Source organism: Lepidochelys kempii, chromosome 6 (assembly GCF_965140265.1).
Source record: "Lepidochelys kempii isolate rLepKem1 chromosome 6, rLepKem1.hap2, whole genome shotgun sequence".
NCBI lineage: Eukaryota > Metazoa > Chordata > Testudines > Cheloniidae > Lepidochelys > Lepidochelys kempii.
The window spans coordinates 106137882-106153933 of NC_133261.1; the positions used below are offsets into that span (position 1 = coordinate 106137882).

The window sequence follows — 16052 nt, forward strand, 5'->3', positions numbered from 1 at the left end:
CAATCCCCTTCTGAGAACAAAACTTACTACATGACCCCCAGGATGGGGGGGACGGGACACCAAAGCCTGAACCTGCCCAAACCACACTGTCCTGGGGGCGTGGGGGGGGGGGAGGTGCCCAAACCCCACCACTTTAGGTGCGGGAGGTCAAAGTACAAGGGCTTCAGCCCCAGGCAGTGGGGCTCCGGCTTCGGCTCTGGCCCCGGGCTCCAGCAAGTCTAATACCAGCCCCAGCGACCCCATTAAAAGAGGGTCCTGACCAACTCTGGGGTCACAACCCACAATTTGAAAACCACTGGACTAGAGGATAGTGGTCCTTTCTGGCCTTAAAGTCTTTGAGTCTGTTACTTTTAGTTAATGTTATAAAGCACATGCTGAAGATGAAAATTTGTATTAACTACTCTATTATAAAATGAGATCAAAAAGTGTTTAAACACAACTTCCTTTGTACTTTATTTTTTTCTTGTTCCTTTAGAGTCAAGCTATATTTGCTGTTCAAATACTTTAAATTATAAATTTAAATATTCAAAGTTGTTTAGCAACATAGCAATCCCTTTTCTTCTTTTTAATCCCATGGCACTAAGAGTCAGGAATTTTCAATGTAAACAGTAAGAGGAGACTTCCAGTCCAACTGCATATGTTTTTAGAGGTGTAAAAGCCCTACTTCTTACAACAAAGTGTTCACATTATAAATATTTCACACAAAAAAAGTGTTCAATAGAATTGTGAAATATTACAGATAACTCCCAAACTGTTCCTTGTGAAACTAGCTCCAATGTCAGTAACTGCTAGTAACAGAACTCCTTGACAGAACAAGGAGTAATGGCCTCAAGTTGCAGTGGGGGAGGTTTTGGTTGGTTATTAGGAAAAACTTTTTCACTAGGAGGGTGGTGAAGCTCTGGAATGGGTTACCTAGGGAGGTGGTGGACTCTCCTTCCGGAGAGGTTTTTAAGGTCAGGCTTGACAAAACCCTGGCTGGGATGATTTAGTTGGGGATTGGTCCTGCTTTGAGCAGGGGGTTGGACTAGATGACCTCCTAAGGTCCCTTCCATTCCTGATATTCTATGATTCTAAGGCTGACATCAATTTAGCCTGTAAATACAAACTGATAAACTACAATCTACACAAACCCTGCAAGCTTTAACCCCAATAATGACTTCCAAATAACCAACATTAGAAGCAACTCAATGTAGTTTTTGAGGGAATTCTGGAAAAGTGTTCCTATCCCACCCATGCTATCCCGAGTAACCCATTTGATCTCCTTTTCATATATTATAAAGATTGTAGCCTCTCCTAAGTTAAAAATTGCAACCAACTTTCATTATGAAGCCTTAGTAAGGCTTAAGACAACAAAAATATTTCAGCAATATTCGGGGGGAAGGGAGGAAGAAGAGACCTGTTTTTCTCTGTAAGTCACTAAAAAGTTACCAGGTTTCAGAGTAACAGCCGTGTTAGTCTGTATTTGCAAAAAGAAAAGGAGTACTTGTGGCACCTTAGAGACTAACCAATTTATTTGAGCATGAGCTTTCGTGAGCTACAGCTCACTTCATTGGATGCAAAAAGCTCATGCTCAGATAAATTGGTTAGTCTAAGGTCCCACAAGTACTCCTTTTCTTTTTTTAAAAAGTTACCCTGATTTGTGATTTTTCACTTTTATTTATTTCAATCTAGCTCACCTTGTTGCTACTGCTTACAATTTCCCATACAGTTAATGACTTGTTGTGGATAGTTTGGGATCAAAGATGATTAATTTCAAGCAGGAGTTAAGGGCCCATTTGTTCACAGTTATTTCAAGGGGGTATGGTCTGGGTCTCACACCCAGGCATTACCCTAGCCTTCACCGGAGCCCACCCCATGGGAGCAGGAAAAAATAGGATAAAGAAGGAAGATGCACAACTTTTATGTTAGCATATTTAATGTATGTTCCTTTATGTACTCATTCTCTCTAAGTTTGGGAGAAAAGGAGTGGAATGGATATGTTAAGCACTTATATTAAAGTTTAAAGTACCCTCCTATAGGGATCCTTAACTATGATGTCATGACTGCATAATATTGCTGGATAATTTGGATTCTAGAGTTACGTAATTAGGAAAAAAAGAACCTAAAATTCACCAAAAGTCTGCAAAATTCTTGGACAAAGGATGACCTTGCACCTTCAAATCCCCACCTTATTTGGAGAACGGTCCCAAAAAATGTAAGTGTATACAGTCATTAACAGATACCATATAAGCAACTGGATTTCGTCTTCCGCAGAGAAAGAGGTTATTGGCAGTGCAAAATTCTCCCCCTTCAATTCCTTTATACAGAAGGTACTCATTATGGCAAGAAGGAGGAGGGGGGGGGGTAAGAAAGGCCCCAAATAATTTTGGCACTCTCCAAAATCTTATGGTCCTGCGGACAGGAGCTTAAGGCAAATGTGGGGACAAGAACTGTTTAGCAAGCAAATCACAAAATACTAAAACCTTCTCGGTTTCTGTGTGGAGCAAATAAAACCTAATTGATTTAAACCATTTTATATAATGACGAACTAAATTATAAATGCTGTATTTTGGTAGAGGGAGGGGGACAGGTGTTAAATACCACTACTAGTAGGTCTTTTGGAGTTTTACAAAACTGCTACAAGCAAAAAAAAAAAAAGAAAAAGAAAATTAAGGCCTTGACCTGCAAAGACAGAGGCCATATTTATATTACAAAGTTAAGTCAACTTTCCGTAAACTGACATCGAGCCTCCAATTTAAGCAAGCAGATCTTGCGTCCACACTACGCTCACTGTGTCAGCAGGATGTAAGTCCTGCTAGGGAGGATGCATTGACACACTGAGCACTGCACTATGGGTAGCTATCCCACAGTGCACATAGCTGAGTGGAATTTTGGGTTGGGCTTGCAATGCCTTATGGGACCAAAACATTGGCACGGGTGTTTATGGAAACATGGTGTTAGCCTACCATGATGGCACTTACCTCCCCCTCCTTCCTTCTCTGAAATCAACAGCAAACAAGCCAAGCCTTTTTCATAAGCCTGGATTACCTACGCGGATACCATAGCACGAGAAACATGGACCCCATTCAGCTTTACACTGTTGTTATGAACATTACAAACATCTTGCGCCTTATCCTGCAGTATTTACACAGCCTATACAGGAGCCACCGTGTGGAACAATGCGATGCCACGCAAGCAGCCCTGCTGGAAGACAGAGCGGAGCAATTGACAGTTGCTGGTGACAGTCACACATCACCTTGACGCTGTTGAGTGCCATTTCTGGGCCCAGGAAACAAGTACTGACAGGTGGGACTGCATCATTATGCGGCCATGGGACGATAGCCGTGGCTGCAGAACTTTCGAATGCATAAGGCCACTTTCCAGGAACTGTGTGAAGAGCTTTCCCCAGCCCTGAAGCGCAGCAATACTGAAATAAGAGCTGCTCTGACAGTGGAGAAGCGAGTGGTGATAGCTCTGTGGAAGCTTGCCCCACTGTTCGCTAGCAGTTTGGCATTGCATCAATTTGGAGTGGGTAAATCTACCATGGGATCTGTTGTGATCCAAGTTTGCAGAGGCATTAACAGACTTCTGCTAAGAAGGGCAGTGACTCTGGGCAACGTGCAGGACATAGTGGATGGGTTTGCCGCAGTAGGGTGTAACGACACTGGTTCTGGTGGGACCCAACTGAGAGGGCCAGTTCAGGACAAATTGCTTAAAGCAGGGCAGTTACAGCCCAAGGCTGGGGTTTTTCCACCTCTAAGGCAAACCAAATCAGCCAGACAGAGAGGACTTTGGTTTTACCCCACTGGCTAACCACAAGTCACACAAGCAATTCCCTTAGACACCCCAGTTTCCCAGTATCACCACCAGTGCCACTTGTTATGGGGACGAATGGTTATGAAAATCAATACCCCAGTAAAAGAAAAAAGGTTTGCCCGATACCAAAGGACCAAGCCCCAGGTCAATATACAAATCAGATCTTACCCACAAATCACGCTGTTCCCAATCCTTTAGAGTCTAAAATCTAAAGGTTTATTCATAAAAGGAAAAAGATATAGATGAGAGCTAGAACTGGTTAAACGGAATCAATTACATACAGTAATGGCAAAGTTCTTGGTTCAGGCTTGTAGCAGTGATAGAATAAACTGCAGGCTTAAATCAAGTCTCTGGAGTACATCCACTGCTGGGATGGGTCATCAGTCCTTTGTTCAAAGCTTCAGTGTAGTAAAGCTCCTCCAGAGGTAAGAAGCAGTATTGAAGACAAGATGGAGATGAGGCATCAGCCTTTTATAGTCTCTTGCCATATGGTCTTTCTTTCTTTGTCCCAAAGACAAGCTGTCCATCACACGGCATGGAAAAACCTCAGAGATCTGTCCATACGCAGGTCCCTGCATACCTTGCTGAGTCATAAGGTATATCTGCCTTCACTCAATGAGTCAGTTGTATAGCTGATGGTCCTTAATGGGCCATCACGCAGGCTAGGCAGAGCTGACACCAACTTGTCTGGGGTGTCACCCAGAAGCATAGCACAAGTTTGAACTACAGACAATATAGAGCCAATACTTATAATTTTAAATACAAAAATGATACATGCATACAGATAGAATAATCATAACCAGCAAACCATAATCTTGTCTTAGACACCTTATTTGACCCCCTTTATACAAGATTTGGTGCCACTACAGGACCTTGGTTGCAACAATGTTCTATATGGTCCCAGATTATGTCAATAACGTCACACAGGGTTCCCTAACTGCAGTGAGGCGATAAACGGAACACAACCTATCTTGGTACCAGACCACCTTGTAAAAGAGTACATAAACCGAAAGGGGCACTTCTCAATGGTGTTGCAAGAGCTGATGGATCACAGGGGCTGTTTCACTGACATTGGAAAGGTGCATGATGCGCGCATCTTTAGGAACACAGGTCTGTTCAGAAACCTGCAAGCAGGGACTTCCTTTCCAGACTGCAAAATAACCAGTGGTGATGTTGAAATGCCAATCATGATCCTGGGAGACCCAGCCTACTCCTTGCTCCCATAGCTCATGAAGCTGTACACTGGCAGTCCGGACAGCAGTAAGGATTGGTTCAACCATCGGCTGAGGAAGTGCAGAATGGTGGTGGAATGTGCCTTTGGACATTTAAAAGCTCGCTGGTGCTGTTTGCTTACTAGGTTAGACCTCAGTGAAAACAATATTCCCTTTGTAATTGCTGCCTGCTGTGTGCTCCACAATATCTGTGAAACCAAGGGAGAAAAGTTTACACTGGGATGAGGGGCTGAGGCAGATCACCTGGCAGCAAAACACCAGGGCAATACAAGAGCACATCCAGGGTCTCTGCATCTCTGTGAGGCTTTGAATACAAGTTTCAGCAATGAGCCAGAGTAATATGACACTTATCTGTGTTGTTCCTTACCAAACGGTCCCCTCTGTTGTATTTTTTTCCCTCTAAACTCCACCCCCACCAACCACCATATGTTGATTGAAAAAAGAGCCTTTTCTCCTCAATCCATTAAGTTTTATTATGCACACAACCACAGAGACAGCAAAGAAAAGTGATATAACCCGGGGCAAAATGGCTAATAACACTGTGGGAGGAGAAAAAAAAAATTTGCTTACAGATGCACTGCAACAACAATCAAAGGTGTGGGAATGGGTGTCTTCTGGTCCTTGTACCCGCCCCTGGTGTTGAGTGCAAGGGATACTTAACCACTTCTCCCCTGCCACATAGGACAGTTGGGCAGGAGGATGTAGAACTGGGTGATGATGGCGACAGGTTCAGCATAGGCTGCAGAGGGACTCTAGTATCCAGCTTCCTTTCTTAAACCTCAACCAGATGCCTCAACATGTCTGATTGCTCCTTCATAATCCACAGCATCTCTTCAAGCATGGCACACACTTGTTCCCTGCATGCTTTCCTGTCCTCCATGTCCAGGTTCTCGGACAGTATAATCCTCCATGCTCTGAGCTCCATCTTGTCAGTCTCAGGAGGCACACATTAACTCACTGAACATGTCCTCCTGAGTCTTCTTTTTCCACCTTCTAATCTGGGAAAGTCTCTGTCCCGGTGTGGAAGATGCACCGACGGACCAGATTTCAGCTGCAAGGAATGCAAAGCACAAGGGTAGCACGGACAGTGCATACATTGTTTCTGGTGTAAGGTTAACTTTTTTTTAAATAAAAAAACCACCCCTCAATACACTTCACTGCAAGCCACAACATAATCACAACTGCTGGCTATTGCAAGAGTTGGTTTGCTGCTTCAGCCATGGTGAGTAAGGCCACGAGCCATGGGTGAGAGGTCTTATGCTGCTACTTTTGTGAAGACATCCTTGGGATCACAGGTTGGAACTTGAAGAAAGCCCCTGTTCCCCTAGCAATCTGGATGGTGCTTGAGGACCGGCACCAGAGTAAACCCCCCCCCCCTCCCCCAGTTTTTTGTGTTTGTTTGTTTGTTTTTTTTTTAACAAAAGCAGCACCAGGTCGGGGGAGGGGAGGAGAACAGAAACCCCACCCCCTTTCCTCCAACCCCAATGCTGCTTGCAATATACTTTGATCCCTTCCAACCACAACCACGGCATGTTTGGGAAAGCATGATTGTGTGATCCAGGTTCTCGGACAGCACAATCCTCCATGTGCTGAGCTCCATCTTGTCACTCTCAGAGGCACACATTAACTCACTGAACATGTCCTCTTGAGTCTTCTTTTTACCAAACGGGGGTGGGGGGACGGATTACTTGTTGAATTGTTTGCGGTTTAAGGGCTAGCATTGAAAACTTCCCATTTCCCCTAGGTGACCATATGCGATATTACTCTGGGTACAGAGACCTGGTCCTTATGCTGCAATGCTGTGTGCTGCAATGATGCCAGCAGAGTTCCCAGAGCTGGCCTGTGCCAGCTGACTTAGGCTTGGCCTGTGGGGCTGTTCCATCTCTGTGTACATTTCCAGTCTTGGGCTGGAGCCTGGCCTGGCCTTGCCTTGGGCTGTTTCGTTTCTGGGTAGACTTCCGGGCTTGTGCTGGAACCTGGTCTCTGGGACCCTGCAAGGTGAGAGGGTCCCAGAGCTCAGGCTACAGCCCTAGCCCAGAAGTCTAGACAACAATGGAACAGCCCCACAGCGAAGCCCAAGTCAGTTGGCACAGGGATCTAGTTGCTGTGTAGACATACCCTCAATTACCATTTGTCTAACAAGTTATCTTTGTTATAGTTGAGCAAACTGCACTGTATTTTAATTTTGCAGATACCCATTACACCTACTTTTTTGTTCAGATTAAACCACCAAAAAATTAGTGTGTGTAACCCCTAGTTTGATTGGAAATGTGTACTCACAAGAAGTGCCTTCCCCAGCATCACATTCTGCCGCCAACTGGTCCTGTGAAGGGATATACTCCAGAGTTAAAAACAGTCCTTGGCTGTTGGGGAGAATGAATCCTCTGCTTGCCTGCCTCACACTTCTCCTCCTACTACTCAACAATGTCCTCCTCGTTGTTGCTCAAAGTCCCCTGGAAGCACTCTCGGGTAATGGAGGGGTCACCGCTGAGAATCGCATGTAGCTCCTCATAAAAGCAGCATGTCTGCGGGGCAGAACCAGAACGACTGTTTGCCTCCTTTGTCTTTTGGTATGCTTGCCGAAGCTCCTTTATTTTCACATGGCACTGCTGCATGTCCCTGGTGTTGCCCTTCTCCCCATGCAATCTTGGCATAGATATCAGCATTTCTTCTTCTGTATCAGCGCTCTGCCTGCACAGACTCTTCTCCCCACACAGCAATAAGATCCTCCACCTCCTGTGTACTCAATGCTGGAGCGCATCTGCAGCCTTGAGTCTCCATGATCAGCTGTGCTGGCGAGCTCTCCATGCTGATCAAACAGGAAATGAAAATTCAAAAGTTCCCAGGGCTTTAACAGGAGCAACTGTTTCCTGTGTACCTGGCTAGCGTGCAGTAGAGTTGAAAGTGCTCTCCAGAGCAGTCACAGCAGAGCACTGTGGGACACCTCCTGGAGGCCAATTCCTTCGAATTACACAACACAGTGTCTACACTATCCTTATGTCGACTCAACTGATATGCCTCTCTCAGAGGTAGAGTACAGAAGTTGACTTTACAGGCCACTTAGATTGGCAGAAAGGACTCGGTAGTGTAGACACAGATTTAATGTGGCTTATGTCAACCTAAGTTTGTAGTGTAGACCAGGCCAGAAGCAAGTATATAGCTTAACTCACATGACTAGTGCCATTGACTTCAATGGGACTACTCATATGCTTAAAGATAAGCATGCTATGTGCATCAGGCACTAAACCTGTATTTTTGTTAAAAATTTCTTTGTGACATAAAATCTTTGCCATTTCAAAACAAAACTGCTGCAACATTAACAATGAAAAGTTATTTAGACTTTCAGTACATTAACGAAGTTACTGTAAACTTTTTTGTACACAGGCAAAAATTTTCAAACACTGAAGTCTAAAATTAGGTTCTAAAGCCCATACTTAGGCTCCTAAGGCTGACACTGTCAAAAACACCTAAATGACTTTGGAGCGTAAATCCCATTAATTTCAAATGATAAAGCCTGGTAGAGGAGTACAGCCAGGTTGAAGCTGTTCAGCTTTCTTGATTTATGGAAATTCAGTGAATCAGAAGATGGTGCTACTGGTAAATATAGTGCAGGCTATTTGCTAATCAATTTTGCGTTGTTCTCATGGTCAGGATATTAATGAGATCTTAGTCTTTCCATAGATCATCATGTTAAATGAGAAACTTCTTAGAAAAAAAGTAGTATGTAAAATCTAAAATTACACTAACAACTAGGAAACTAGAGAAATAAGTACAAAATGTCCACTTTAACAATTTAAGACTTTGAAGTGGAAAGTAGACACTAGCAACATGTACATTTTAAAATCTTTTTTTTAAATCATGATTTTTATCCACCCTGCTCTGTTCCTACTCCTTTCCAGACTTGCTTTGAATAAGCAAAAGCTTAGATGCGGGAGTTTAGTTTCTTTCCAAATTTAACCTTTGTTATTAGATTTTACAGTAGCTAGCTCTGTGCTTATGAACCTACTGAAATCTTTCATTAGATATCCAAACACACAAGTTTGTTCAATCTAGTTTCTTCTTCCCAGATGTCATATTAGACAGAAAGTCTTCAGAACACTTACTTTGGTCCAAATCATGGCTTTACTTAGCCAATTTTAGTGACATAAGCAGCTCAAGATGACTGCACCAGCGATCCTAATCAAGCATCTCTCGTTACAAAAAACAAAGTATCTAAATGGAAAGTGAGAGAAAGGGAGGAGTGTGGGATATAGAATTAGCTGAATGAAGGAAAGAGTATTTTATATATCATGGAACATGAAATTATTTAGCACGAGTGAAAGATTTGGATAACAGGCTTTTGACTGTTGCTGAGAAACACACACTAACTTATCTTCCTTCCTGCAGTCTTGTGTTAATGGTCTTGCTCTAATAGCAATAAACGTAGAGTTCCAGAAGCAAGCCCCTTATTGATTATTCAGGGAAAGAAGTGATTGAGTTTAGTAGGAGAGAAGATCAGTGGTGGTGAGCACCAGGGATAGAATGGACTGATCGAAATTTTTAGAAATTATAAATATTCTTGACAATCAACTTCCATTTTTAAAAAAGTTACAGGCATATTGCTTGAAACCCTGCCAGAAAAGAACACCTGCTCCTCATCCCAGTCACAACATACCGGATAACATTTAGTGTAATTCCTTGTAGGCCCTTATTCACTGAGATAAAGGCAATCAGGCTGTCTGTCTGTAAACAGTATTGCTGAAACCATGACTTTCCTTACTGGAACTCCCCTTCCATTCTGCATATATAAAATGCAGCTCTGAACAGACTGAAGTTTTGCCAGAGCACTCACTATTAGCCAAGACACAGGTTTCACGTATCAGGCCCTATACAAGTAAAGCACTAACTACGTTAAGAAAGCACAGAAAAAAAATTACTTGTCTCTTCGGACTTGATCACGTCTTTCCAAAACCCATGAAGCTCATAAACCTTTTTGGCATTCTCCCAGTTCCTTTCAACCAAGTACTTCAAGGTAAAGTGCAGGCCTAGAGCGCCTATAATCTTAAAAAAAAATACCACACACACACACACAAAAAAACAAAAAACAAAAAAACACCCCACCTGCTCCTCCAAAATTTTGTCATCTGTTAAAGCTCAAGCTTTTTCCTCAAAAGATCCCAGTAGGAAAATTCCTGATTAAATGCTCTAGTTACCATTGTTGAAGAGAAATTCCACCATACTGAGCATCTTCTGATGGTTTTTCAACTACTTTCAATTCTAATAAGATCTATTTATCTATTCAAAACATAATCCTAGGATTTAAAATACCCTTGATCCAGCCTTGTGAATTGATTTGATCCAAATTTAAGATATATTAACAGCAAGTCGTAATTTTAACTTTCAAAGGGTGAATTGCCCTTGATGCCTTACTCCTGTGAGGAGTGGATTAGGGGGATTTACATCAACTAAAATTTAAGCGCTTTGAAGGTAGCCTGCAAAGTTCATTGTGCTTTTTTTGCTTCTCTACAATTTATAAAATATGAAAGATATTTTTGTCTTAAACAGAAAATTCAGGTTGCCCTATTTGGAAGCCTATGGTGACTGGAGAATGAATGACATTATACAATATGAATTAGGAAAGTGAAAGCTGAGCAACTGAGAAGGGAAGGAATTTTTAGAAAGCCTGTTAAAAATAATTTGGTTTTGTTAACACCTGTTTAGCTCCAATCAATAATGAACATTCTGAAGAAAGGAAGTCCTAGCCAAAAAACTGTACACCCCTGCCACTTCAATTAAGGTGCAAGACAGCTCACAATACACCTGCTCTGAGACAACCAAGAAGTACTCCAGCAACAGTGGCAAGACCAATTTTAGTAATCCAGATACTTCTATTTTTTTTCCTTTTTAGAAAGAACTTTTCAGGCCCTCATAAAGGAGTAAAAATGGTATAAGCCACTTTTTAAAAAAATCCTCTGTAGGGAACCTTCGCATCTCTCTCTTGCATCCATGTGCGCAACTCAGATAGCGCCACTGTTTTTAAGATCTTGGAGATTATCCAGACAACACGGTAGTAGACTGCATAAACAGCAACTAAAAGATAGACTTCTACTTATTGATCAAGGATATTTTCCAAAGACTTTTTCACAAAGATCACATCATTTCTGATTCATGTATTAGATTTGTGCCAGACCTATTATTCAAGTTTACTTATTAAAAAGGTAACTCAAATTCAACTACCTGTAAAACACTTTTTTTCTTAATTGTTCTAACAGGGAAAAAAAGAAAATCTATCAACGATACCTAGTGAGGTCAGCTATAGACTCATCAACTTACATCTGTGCAACCTGGCTGGGTGGTGGACCAGCACAATGGATACACAATCTCAAATCAAAACAAAGCTAAAGGGCCTAACCACACTTGTTGCTATCCCCATAAATTAAAAAAACCCACACCAAGCATCCTCTATTAGTGATCATACTTTTAACTACATGTCATACACAAATTTCAAACTAACATTTTTAAGGGCCTGTTGCCTAAGAAAATTCCCAGGTAACATGTTTTACTACTAATTTATATTACATTTATATCTACAGGCATCATCATCTAGACAACATACAATCACAGGAAAAGACAATCCCTGCTCCAAAGAGCTAACAATATAAATCAAAAGGATATACAAAGAAAAGAAGGAAAAACAGGTGCACAGATGCTAAGTAACTTGCCCAAGGTCACACAGCAGTTCAGTAACAGAGCTAGGGATAGTCCCAGGTCAGCAGCCTAGCCACTAAACCATAATGGCTCTGAATTTAGTTTTTAAAATAGCTATCAATTACTAAGGATGTTAACCCTTAAGCAAATGTTATAGTTTTCTCAAAATAAACCCAAGCCCAGAAAGAAAAAAAAAAAAACCACACACCACACGAGAATATGTTATGGTCACATTTTTAACAATGCTCCTCTATCCCTATATTGTGAGGTAACAATTATGAAGCGCAGAGAAGTTAAGTAAATTGGCCAAGGACACACTGAGTCAGTATGAGCTGGAAGAAAGCAACACATAATCTAGTCTTCAGACAACAAGATTGTTGCAGACAACCTAAGAAGAGATATTACTATTTTTCTGCCTCTTTCCTGCCCACTAGCAAAAAGACAAGTTTGTTGTCGCTGCTGTTCCTACGCATAAGCAGGTGCATCAATGAAAGCGATCTTCTTGAGGCTTATGTTACAGCTCCTCTACCCCAAGAGTATCAGCAATATGAAATTTAGCAGCTTACGTCGATCTAACTCGGAAAGCATCTACGCTAAAATGTTGCTCCTGCCAATGTAACTTTCCCACTATGCCAACTTAATAACTCCACCTCTGTGAGAGGTGTAGTGCTTAGGTCATCATAGTTAGGTCGATACAGAATCAGTACAGACACTGCAGTGCTTACATCGAATGTTGCAGCCTTTCATAAGCCATTCCACTATGCCCCACACTGACCGTTAAATCAGTGCAAGCACTCCTGGTAAGGATGTGCACTGCCAGAACAAGGAGTGTAGTGTGGACATGCAAAAAAGATTTAATTACTGCAGTGGCTGTATGTCGACATAACTTAAGTGGACATAATTCTGTAGTGTAGACATACTGAAATTGATCTGATTTCATAAGGGTAAGCTGATGCAGTCTGTAGTAAAGAACAAAAGCAGCAAGAGATGATCCTGGGCATACTGCTAACCCTTCAAACCTGAAAATCTGTGACAACTGACCAAACTGTGGAATACCTGAGTTTTCTAGTGTGCTGCTCTTTAAATGATTAATAAAAAACAGTTTTACATTGTGTAAACTAACTATCTTTTAAACAGAAAACTGAAACTAGAAATATCATCATGTGCAACCTATAAGGCTCTCCCCACATGGGCCATCAGCACCGTTTGAATACTAGACCTTCAGATTCCCACCACAAACCTCTATTGTTTGAGCTAAAGTAGTAACTCTCCCTCTATGTCAGCATTTCTCATCCAGTTTGTTGTGTCTCCTAGGGTAGTTACAAAGCGTTAGAAATTTTATTACAATCTATACCAAAGAAAATCTCATTTCCCCACTCCCACATATCCTTACCGTTCAAGTGTTCTCTTTCATCCTCTTGAAAAACAAAAATTAAATAGGCTTGTTAAAATTGATGCACTTACATTTTTTACTCTTATTTTATGTAAGAGGATTGTGAATGTTTTTGACTTCAAAAAAGTGGTGGCAATCTGAAAAGGTTGAGCGACTTTGCTCTATATGAGCTAAGCACCAGAAGGAGATGGGACATGCTATCAGTAGGTCACACACTATTTGCTAGATAGCAGCAGAATTTTGGAGATCATGAATCTCTGGTTCTGGGAGTGGAATAAAGGAACCATCATACTAGATCAGACCAGTGGTCCATCTATTCTAGTACTCTGTCACTAGCAGTGGCCAGTACCAGATGCTTCAGATGAAGGTACAAAAAGAAAAAGACCAAGAAAACAACCTTGCAATAGATAGCTATTGAGATTAGATTATACATGAGCATTTATATCCCTCCCAAAACTCTTGCCTATACTCTTCATATTTACAGTAACTAGTTATCCATATAGCTGTATAATTTTTTTTTTTAAATCCTCTTAAGCTCTTGCTCTCAACCATATCATGCAGTTAGCTCTACAGGCTAATCGCACATTGTGTGAAAAAGTATTTCCATCTATCAGTTTTAATTTTCCATCTCTCAGTGTCTCTCAGTACCCTATTGTTCTTATACTAAGAAAAAGAATAGACAAACATTCCTGATTTCGCATGAGAGATAGGAACAGTGATCTGATAAACACATAATGAAAGACAGTGTGGATGAATTGGTAAGGCCTGTGTTCTACCCCCAGCTCTGCCAGAAATGACTGCAAGTTAGCTATCTGTAAAATGGGAAAAATTATATTTTACAGACCTCTTGAGCAGCTTATAAGGCCTGGCTCAATAATAAAGGTTATGAAGCGAGCAGAAATATGGATACAAAAATTTGAATTCTGTGCCTGAAATGCATCGTCACTGGACTTTTTCCTAGGCTACAGAATATTTGAATGAGGAATCTTTCACTAGTGCAATCTAGCAGTTTTGAGCACCATCATCTCTATGAATTAAAAGTGAAGGAATAGGAGAAAAATCACAACTATTTACTGGGTGAGCTGCTTAGGCCTAAATAGGAGCATTTTCATATTTTTATTAAGTACTACAGATTGTGACCCCACAAGCTGTGACCAAGTGTAGAAGGTCCCGCCCTTTAGAAAAGTAATTTAAGATATAATCAATCCCCATATATCAAACCACCAAAAAAGACCAGTTATTAAAAATATGTATGTAACTCCGCTTCTGTACATAGCACTTCACAAATATAAAAGACATGTTCATTGTCCCAATGAATTTACAATCTAAAGCAGAAAGACAAGACACCGGACAACAGTTCAAGAGATGGAGGATGAGCATTACTAAACATATACTGACTAGTTGACTAAAGATATAGGTCAAGTTTTTTTCACTTTTGTGGGGTGGGCGGAGGGGAGGGAAAAGATGTGTCTAGATTTGTAAACTAAATTGGCAGAATATCTCTCACCCACTAGTGGAATGCATCCTCCCTGGGCTTAAACAGTCAATTGATGTTTAAAAAAAAAAAAAATGAACACCCACAACTGATAATATTAAGCGCAAAAGATCTTCTAAGTAAGTTTTTAGTGATCAAAGTTAACCTAATCAATAAGATATTTTCTATCAAAGAATGCCTGTTACCTCTGGAAGAAAACAAATACACAAGTGTCCGAGTTTGTTTCAGGTTATATCAATACATGACCCACTTTTTTTATTTTTTTCTATTGTAGAGCTTTCTATAGCATGTGGCACTAGAATAGCTAAATGCTTTAATGGCACTACTTAGACTTTGTAATATTTTGCATACAAGTTTTGGAAAAGGACCTTTTAATTTTATCACTGTATATTTGCAGAATGCAGGACGCCCCTCGTTTCAACTGGGGGAGATGGCGAAGAAAGAGAGGGATAATAAAAAACCTTAAAATATTACTCCAGGGGAGCTTTAAGTTAGAACTCCTCTCCTCCGCCCGCAACTCATACCCAGAACAAGGGCCCCTTTAGCAGATGGTCCATGAGTAGGCGTGAGGAAGCAGCTCCCGGGTGCCACAGGCCTGTCGTCTGAAGGGGCAGCGGTGTCCGGGACGGGGCCCAGGAGCCTAGCGCACACGCCTCAGCAGGCCCCAAGCGCTGCTGGCCTTGGGGCGAGAGAAGACAAAGCCAGCGAGAAGGACTGGGAGACCCTTCGCCCTGGGCTCCACCGAGCCGGGGCCACAGCGGCAAGGGGAGTGGCGAGGCCCGCGGTAGGCAGAGCCCGGGGGGTGGCTGCGCCGGGGGCCCTGCGCGGCTCCGGCAGGTGGACATGCCTTGCAGCCAGCGGGAGAGAAGGGAGGCTCAGCCGGGCGCCAAGGGCTGGGGAAGGGGGCTGAGCCGCGCACATGCTCGGAGCGGGCGGTGACCACTCGCCCGGCAGAAGCTGCCCATCCCCGGCGTTGGGTCCCCGAGCCCGCCATGAAGCCTTCGGCGAGGGCACATGCCAGAGCCGCCGCCTCCTACCTGCCGGACTGGACCCAGCCCAGAGCTTCCAGACTACAGGCCGCGTCTCATTGTGCTGCTCCCGCCGCCATTTCCCCGCCGCCGCCGCCTCACTCCCCCCAGCTGTCAGGTTCCTCCATTCACCTGGGCCCGGGACAGCCTCCTGCCCTCCCTTCCCCCTGCGAGGCTGGTCCTACGCAAATAGAGCACCGCCCGAGCTCTCCGCCCACAACAATAGGCCCGCCCAACGCAGGCAGCGTACTCGTGCTCTGAGAATTCCACCCCCCATAGCTCACACCCTCCACCTCCCCAGCCCATGAGAGCAGTGAGGCGATTGGACTAAAAATGGGGGTGAGAGGTCAAAGGTTGAGAGGAAGACCAATTAGGTGACAGGAGACAGCAAACGCTTAGGCCGACTGGAGTCTTCCGCGGAC

General features: G+C 42.7%; 1 protein-coding gene across 15 annotated transcripts in view; it reads right to left on the reverse strand.

The window, feature by feature from the left end:
• DICER1 (dicer 1, ribonuclease III) overlaps positions 1 to 15844 on the reverse strand; it is a 97057-nt gene extending 81213 nt beyond the window's left edge. For 9 of the 15 annotated variants that reach the window (XR_012159551.1, XM_073349548.1, XM_073349539.1 and 6 more), the window contains exon 1: positions 15640 to 15754. The gene's annotated coding sequence lies outside the window, so the exon portion shown is untranslated. The other 6 variants (XM_073349550.1, XM_073349545.1, XM_073349540.1 and 3 more) reach the window with 3 other exon arrangements.
• Positions 15845 to 16052: the final 208 nt, after the last annotated feature.